Here is a 6,978-nt window from a genome sequence, read left to right as displayed (position 1 = left end):
TCAGAAATATCAAGGCCACGTGTGATGATGAGGTCGAGGGAGTGGCCATGGTTGTGGGTCTGAGAGTTGATGTGCAGGGTGAGGTTTAGGGAGGAGAGGAGGGCAGTGATATCCCGGGAGGTGGTGCAAGGGGAGTTTATACACACACACAGCTAGACACACATATTGGAGTCCTGTAGCTCAGTGGTTAGAGCGCTCGCTTTGCAAGTGAGAGACCGGAGTTCAATTCCAGGCAGAGGGCGAAACCTTGGGCAAGTTTCCTTACTCCACACAGAGCCTAATAATAATCCCTCCAAAACCCAAAAGCAATAATAAATTGGTCATTTTCAATCTACGACTGTTTGTGGGACATTGCTGTGCGCAATTGGCTGCCGCGTTCGCCCACAAATATACAGTCAATTCACTTTACAGTGTGTTCTGTGAAGTGCTTTGGTACATCCTCCCGACGTGAAAAGCGCTATATCAAATGCAAGGATTATTATTATTATTATATACACACACAGGTAGACACACAGACACAGAAAGATGCACACACAGACACACACAAGCACAAACAGATATACAAACACGCGCACTGTCTCAGTTAACTTATTCTTACCGTCTTTTGTAATGTGCAATAATATGTACATGTAACTATATAATGTTATTTAAGGGAAATGGGGCAGCCTGTCCTTTAAGTGGCTTCTGTGAGATTTCAAATTGCAGAAGCTGTTTGCAGCGCAAAGTTAGCAGCAGCCTACACGAGTTTGTAGCAAAGTATAGATCCGGGGCTGCTTGCTGGACAGTCAGCTAAGCAAGCAGCTTGCAGAGTAAAATAGCACTTGGACGCCAGCGCGGGAATAAACCCTCGCATTCACATCATACGGTGGGCGGAGCCACACATCTATGTAAAGCAATGCTCAGCGCTTCACGTGTTCGCTCACTAATGATCGCCATCCGTGGCTACTGGCGTGTACAGCACTGTACAGTCAGAGTTGGTTTTATAGTTCTTTACTGATGTAGTAATGTGCCGTCAGTTGTGAAAGTTATGTGTGAGTGTTATGTTTGCTCTCATTGTTGTATATCTTCCATTGTTGTATTCCTTACATGTAAGGTAGCCCAGGGTTTATTAGGTATTAATAAAGAGCTGTTGTTTCTACCGAATGTATCCTCGAGTCTCTGTAGTATTCTGGACAAGAAAAGCAGTAAGTACTTCAGAGGGTAGTTATCAACATCAGGGGTCTACTTAGTGTGAGCAGACTCCGATTAGAATACCTGTCTGGGTGTGACTCTGAGTTGGTTGAGTCACCTTTGAAACGGACTCACACCGACAGGGTTAGGAGACAAGCAGAGGCCACTTAGTACAAAAGCATTAACAAAATAGATTCCCAAGTGATGTACACCGCCAAAGTCGTTCCAAAGTCGTTCACACCGCCTCACTCCCCAGCTCTGAGGCTCAGTGACTCCATCAGTAGATAATAATAATAATCCTTGCATTTGATATAGCCCCTCATCATGTCGTTGAGACGTCTCAAAACGCTTCACAGAATATACTGTGAAATGAAGTGACTGTGTATGCAGATGACACACAAATCTACCTTGCCTCCTCCAGTACCAACCACAAGTCTGCCGATGTTCTATCAGCTTGTCTGGCAGACATCAAGGCCTGGATGAGTGTAAACTTCCTGCAGCTGAATGTGGACAAGACGGAAGCCACACTCCTTGGCTCCCGTCAACGTCTTCACTCCATGCGGATCTAAACTCAACTCCCTGGGCTCTCCCTCAGACTCATCGAACCAGTGCACAACCTAGGCGTCCGGTTCGACCCCCAACTGTTCTTCCTCCCCCACATCTGGTCCCTGACCAGGACCACCTTCTTCCACCTCCGCCACATTGCCCGCTTCCAATCGTACCTTACCCGAAATGCAGCCGAAACCCTTGTGCATGCGTTTGTCACCTCCCGCTTGGATTACTCAAACACATTCCTCACCAGTCTCCCCAGCTCCACTATTCACAAGATCAGCTCATTCAGACTCTGCCGCCCACATACTGACCCCGACCAAACTCCGTCCCCACATCTCACCAGTTCTAACCCAGGCTCCACTGGCTCCCCATCACCAAATGGATCGACTTCAAGATCCTCGTGTTCAAATCCCTTCACCCTCTGACACCTCCCCACCTCTCCGACCTCCTCTCTCCCCAATCCACCACCTGCCGCCTCCACTCGACTGGCAACCGGCCTCCTGCTCGTCCTTCACACCCTCCGCCCAACCATTGGAGGTTGCGCTTTCAACCACTATGCCCTAAAACTCTGGAACGCTCCCCCTCAATTCCTCCACCTTGCTCCCTCTCTCCCCTTTTTCAAGTCCCGCCTGAAAAGCTTCCTCTTCGACTGTGCTTATGGCCATCGCTCCCCACTCCCGGTTCGGAGTCAGGCTTCGCCACTGTTAAGCGCTCTGAGACACTACCCTGCATGGAGGGCACTATATAAGTGCACGTTGTTGTTGTTGTGTACTGTCGGCAGCCAATTTGCACACAGCATCATCTCCACAAAGAGTCATGAAGTGAATGACCAGTTTTATTTGGGGGATTGTCAGTCAGGACAAATTTCTCTTTTCCTTTTCTTTTTCCGACAGGGCTACAGGATTGTGAACAGCCACCCAAACAGGGAGCTCAATTGAACATCTCATCCGAAGGATGACGCCTCTGATAATGCAGTGCTCCCCCAGCACTGCGCTGGAGCGTTGGTGTGTTACTCCGTATCTAATAATAATAATAATAATAATAATCCTTGCATTTGATATAGCGCTTTTCACGTCGGGAGGACGTCCCAAAGCGCTTCACAGAACACACTGTAAAGTGAATTGACTGTATATTTGTGGGCGAACGCGGCAGCCAATTGCGCACAGCAATGTCCCACAAACAGTCGTAGATTGAAAATGACCAATTTATTATTGTTTTTGGTTTTGGAGGGATTATTATTAGGCTCTGTGTGGAGTAAGGAAACTTGCCCAAGGTTTCGCCCTCTGCCTGGAATTAAACTCAGGTCTCTCACTTGCAAAGCGAGTGCTCTAACCACTGAGCCACAGGACTCCACATCTGTGCTGATCAGCTAGTTTGTCTTTTGCCGGATGTCACATCGTGTGAGGTAAGCACAGGACTCAGATACAAGCCATGAGCAGATACCAGTTTGTACTCCTAGAGCCTTATTTGGTTGCCTGAACCTTTAAAACTTGGGGCTAAAATTAACGAGAACATTTTGTAACTGACAAAAATAACAAACCAGTTTTTTTTACTAGAAAACTATAAATATCTGTCTCGACTGCAGTGAACTGAATCCCACAAATACAAGATGCACTTACAAACTAGTACCTAATTGCATATTAATCGGACTCTTTTGAATGAACCACGCAATTAAACTATAAGGGTCCGTGTGAGGCGTCATTTGCCCTACGTCGCAGGCTTTCAACCCAGACCTCCAGACTGATGCTCCAGCGCAGTGCTGGGGGAGTGTTGCCAGACTGATGCTCCAGCGCAGTGCTGGGGGAGAGTTGCCACACTGATGCTCCAGCACAGTGCTGGGGGAGAGTTGCCACACTGATGCTCCAGCGCAGTGCTGGGGGAGAGTTGCCAGACTGATCCACCAGCGCAGTGCTGGGGGAGAGTTGCCACACTGATGCTCCAGCGCAGTGCTGGGGGAGAGTTGCCAGACTGATGCTCCAGTGCAATGCTGGGGGAGAGTTGCCAGACTGATGCTCCAGCGCAGTGCTGGGGGAGAGTTGCCAGACTGATGCTCCAGCGCAGTGCTGGGGGAGAGTTGCCAGACTGATGCTCCAGCGCAGTGCTTGGGGAGCGCTGCATTGTTGGAGGCATTGTCCTTCAAATGAGACGTTAAGTCAAGGTGCTGTCTGTGTTTAGCTGAATATTAAAGATTCCGTGGCGCGATTGGGAAAGAGAAGTTAGTTTCTCTCTGCCAATGTCCTGACCAACAATCCCCCAGATATAATCACTCATTCACTTTGTGGCTGTTGCTGTGCACAAATTGGCTGCCGTGTTCACCTACAAATACACAGTCACTACACTTTAGAGTGTATCCTGTGAAGTGGTTTGAGACGTATTGCCAATGTGACGAGTCGCTGTATAAAATGCAAGGACTATTATTCTTTTTAAATCTTATTAATTATTATTATGACTGGGCGGTAAAATCAAGTCAGAGTTTTAAGGATTTCCCAAGTGTCCGGATGACCTGAAGTCCTTGTCCTCGCATTCACAGCCTTGCTCCTCCCTAGCTCTGTGACCTGATAACCCCTTACCATCCTGTCCGGTCCCTCTGCTCAGCGGGCTCTGGCCTGCTCCATGTTCCCTGTCCAGCCCACCCCAGGTATCTCTTCAGTATCTCTGCCCCCACCTTTGGAACTCCATCCCATAGTCTCTTTACCTCACTCGCTCCCTTGCCTCCTTCAAGCCCCATCTGAAGACCCTCCTTTTAGATGTCCTCACAATGTGAATCATAGAATTATACAGCACAGAAGGAGGCCATTCGACCCATCGTGTCTGTACTGGCTCTTTGAAAAGAGTTATCCAATTCAATCCCACTCCCCCGCGCTCTCCCCATAGCCATTCTGCAAACTTGTCCTCCCCAAATAATTATCTTCTTCTCTCTTAAAAGCTGTTATCGAATCAGCTTCGAACAGCCTTTCAGGCAATGCATTCCAGATCTGAACAACTCACTGTGTGAAAACATTTCTCCTCATCTCCCCTCTGTTTCTTTTAACAACTATCTTAAATCAGTGTCCTCGGGTTACCGACACAACCACAGTGGAAATAGTGTCTCCTTGTTCACTGTATCGAATCCCCTGATAACTTTGAAAACTTCTATTAAGTCTCTTCTTAACCTTCTCTGTCCCAAGGAGAATAATCCCAGCGTCTCTCGCCTCTCCTGATAACTGAAGTCCCTCATTCCTGGTACCATCCTGGTCAATCTCCTTTGCACTCTCTCCAATGCCTTGACATCCTTCCTGAAGTGCAGTGCCCAGAACTGAACACAGTCTCTCACTGAGGCCTAACCAGTGTTTTATAAAGGTTCATCATAACTTCCTGACTTTTGTATTCTATGCCCCTATTTATAAGCCTAATATCCTGTAGGCCTGTTTAAACAGCTTTAACTCCCTGAACAGCCACCTTCAAACATTTACTTATATGACCCCCAGGTCTCTCTGTTCCTTCACTCCCTTTAAGATTGTACCATCAGCGTATATTGCTCTTCTCATACTTCCTCCCAAAATGCAACACTTTGCATTTCTCCACATTAAACTTCTTCTCAGTGACGCTACTATCCTCCTCACTGTTTACTACTTTTCCAGTAGTACTTTATCATCTGCAAACTTGGAAATTGTACTCCCTATACCCAAGTCCAGGTCACTTATATAGACCAAAAACAGCAGTGGTCCGAATCCTGAGCACAGGGGGACACAACAACTACAAAATGACATTTATAGAGCGCCTTTCACATCGGGAGAACGTCCCAAAGCGCTGAACAGTCGGGTGTCAGGGGCCGAGCATGGGGGACGGGTGGGGTAGGGGTGAGGGAAGGCAGAGAGGTGGGAGGGAGACCAAAGGCACGGTCGAAGGGAAGGGTCTTGAGACCGGCCTTGAAGGAGGTGAGGGAGGAAGCGAGGAGAAGGGACCATGGGATGGAGTTCCAGAGTGTGGGGGCAGAGAGGCTGAAAGCCCGGCCACCGATGGTAGGGTGGGTTGGGCAGGAGACATGGAGCAGCCCGGAGCCCGATGAACATAGGGAGCGGACAGGTTGGTAGGAAGTCAGCAGGTCAGAGAGTAGGAGGGTGCAAGGCCATGGGTGGCCTCAAAGGTGAAGACGAGGATCTTGAACTCGATCCTCTGGGGGATGGGGAGCCGGTGGAGTCGGGCGAGGGTGGGAGTGATGGGATCGCGGAGCCTGGTGCGTGAGAGCACACGAGCTGCAGAGTTTTGGATGATCTGCATCTTGTAAAGGGAAGAGTTGGGAAGGCCGATGAGGAGGGAGTTCACGTAATCGAACCTCGAGGTGACAAATGCATGTGTGAGGGTTTGGGCAGCCTGAGGGGTGAGGCAGTGGCGAAGTCTGGCAATGTTGCGGAGGTGGTGGTAGGCAGTGCCGGTCATGGTGCGGATGTGGGGGAAAAAGGACAGTTCAGGGTCAAACAAGACCCCAGGTTCCTGACTGGCTCAGTGAGGTTGAGTGTGCAGCCGTAGAGGCTGATGCTGCCAGTGCCCGAGGTGCGGAGGCGCTGGCATGAGCCAATCAGGAGGGCCTCGGTCTTGCCGACCTTGAGTTGGAGAAAGTTGTCCCTCGTCCAGGATTTGATGTCGGACAGGCAGTCGGTCAGGACACCAGTAGTCCTGGAGTTCAGGTGGAGGCAGAGAGGTAGAGTTGGGTGTCATCCGCATACATGTGGAAATTTACCCCATGTCTGCGGATGATGTCACCGAGGGGGAGCATGGAGAGGGTGAAGAGGAGGGGACTGAGGACAGAGCCCTGAGGAACACCGCACGAGACGGTGCGGGGGCTGGAGGAGAAGCTGTTTGCCGCAACAAAGTGGAGACGGTGTGAAAGGTAGGACCTGAACCAGTCAAGGACAGAACCTTGGAGGTTGAGGTGGGAGGAGAGGCGGTGGAGGAGGATTGACTGATCCACGGTGTTAAAGGCAGCAGAGAGGTCGAGGAGGATGAGGAGGCAGAGGGAGCCCTGGTCACACGTGGTCAGGATTTCATTGTGATCTTGACCAGAGCAGTTTCCGTGCTGTGTGCAGCACAGAAACCCGATTGGAGAGGTTCATGGAGGGAGTGAGAGGAGAGGAAAGAGCGAAGCTGGGAGGCAATGGCTCTCTCAAGGACCTTGGATGGGTCAAGGGAAGGTTTCTTCAAGGTGGGGGTGATAGTGGCTGTTTTGAGGGGGGAAGGAACAGTGCCAGATGACAGGGAAAGATTAATGATGTCAGC

This window comes from Callorhinchus milii, unplaced genomic scaffold (assembly GCF_018977255.1).
Source record: "Callorhinchus milii isolate IMCB2004 unplaced genomic scaffold, IMCB_Cmil_1.0 Scaffold23, whole genome shotgun sequence".
Classification (NCBI taxonomy): Eukaryota; Metazoa; Chordata; class Chondrichthyes; order Chimaeriformes; family Callorhinchidae; genus Callorhinchus; species Callorhinchus milii.
The sequence above is the reverse complement of the archived record's forward strand: the minus strand, read 5'-3'. Positions refer to the sequence as shown.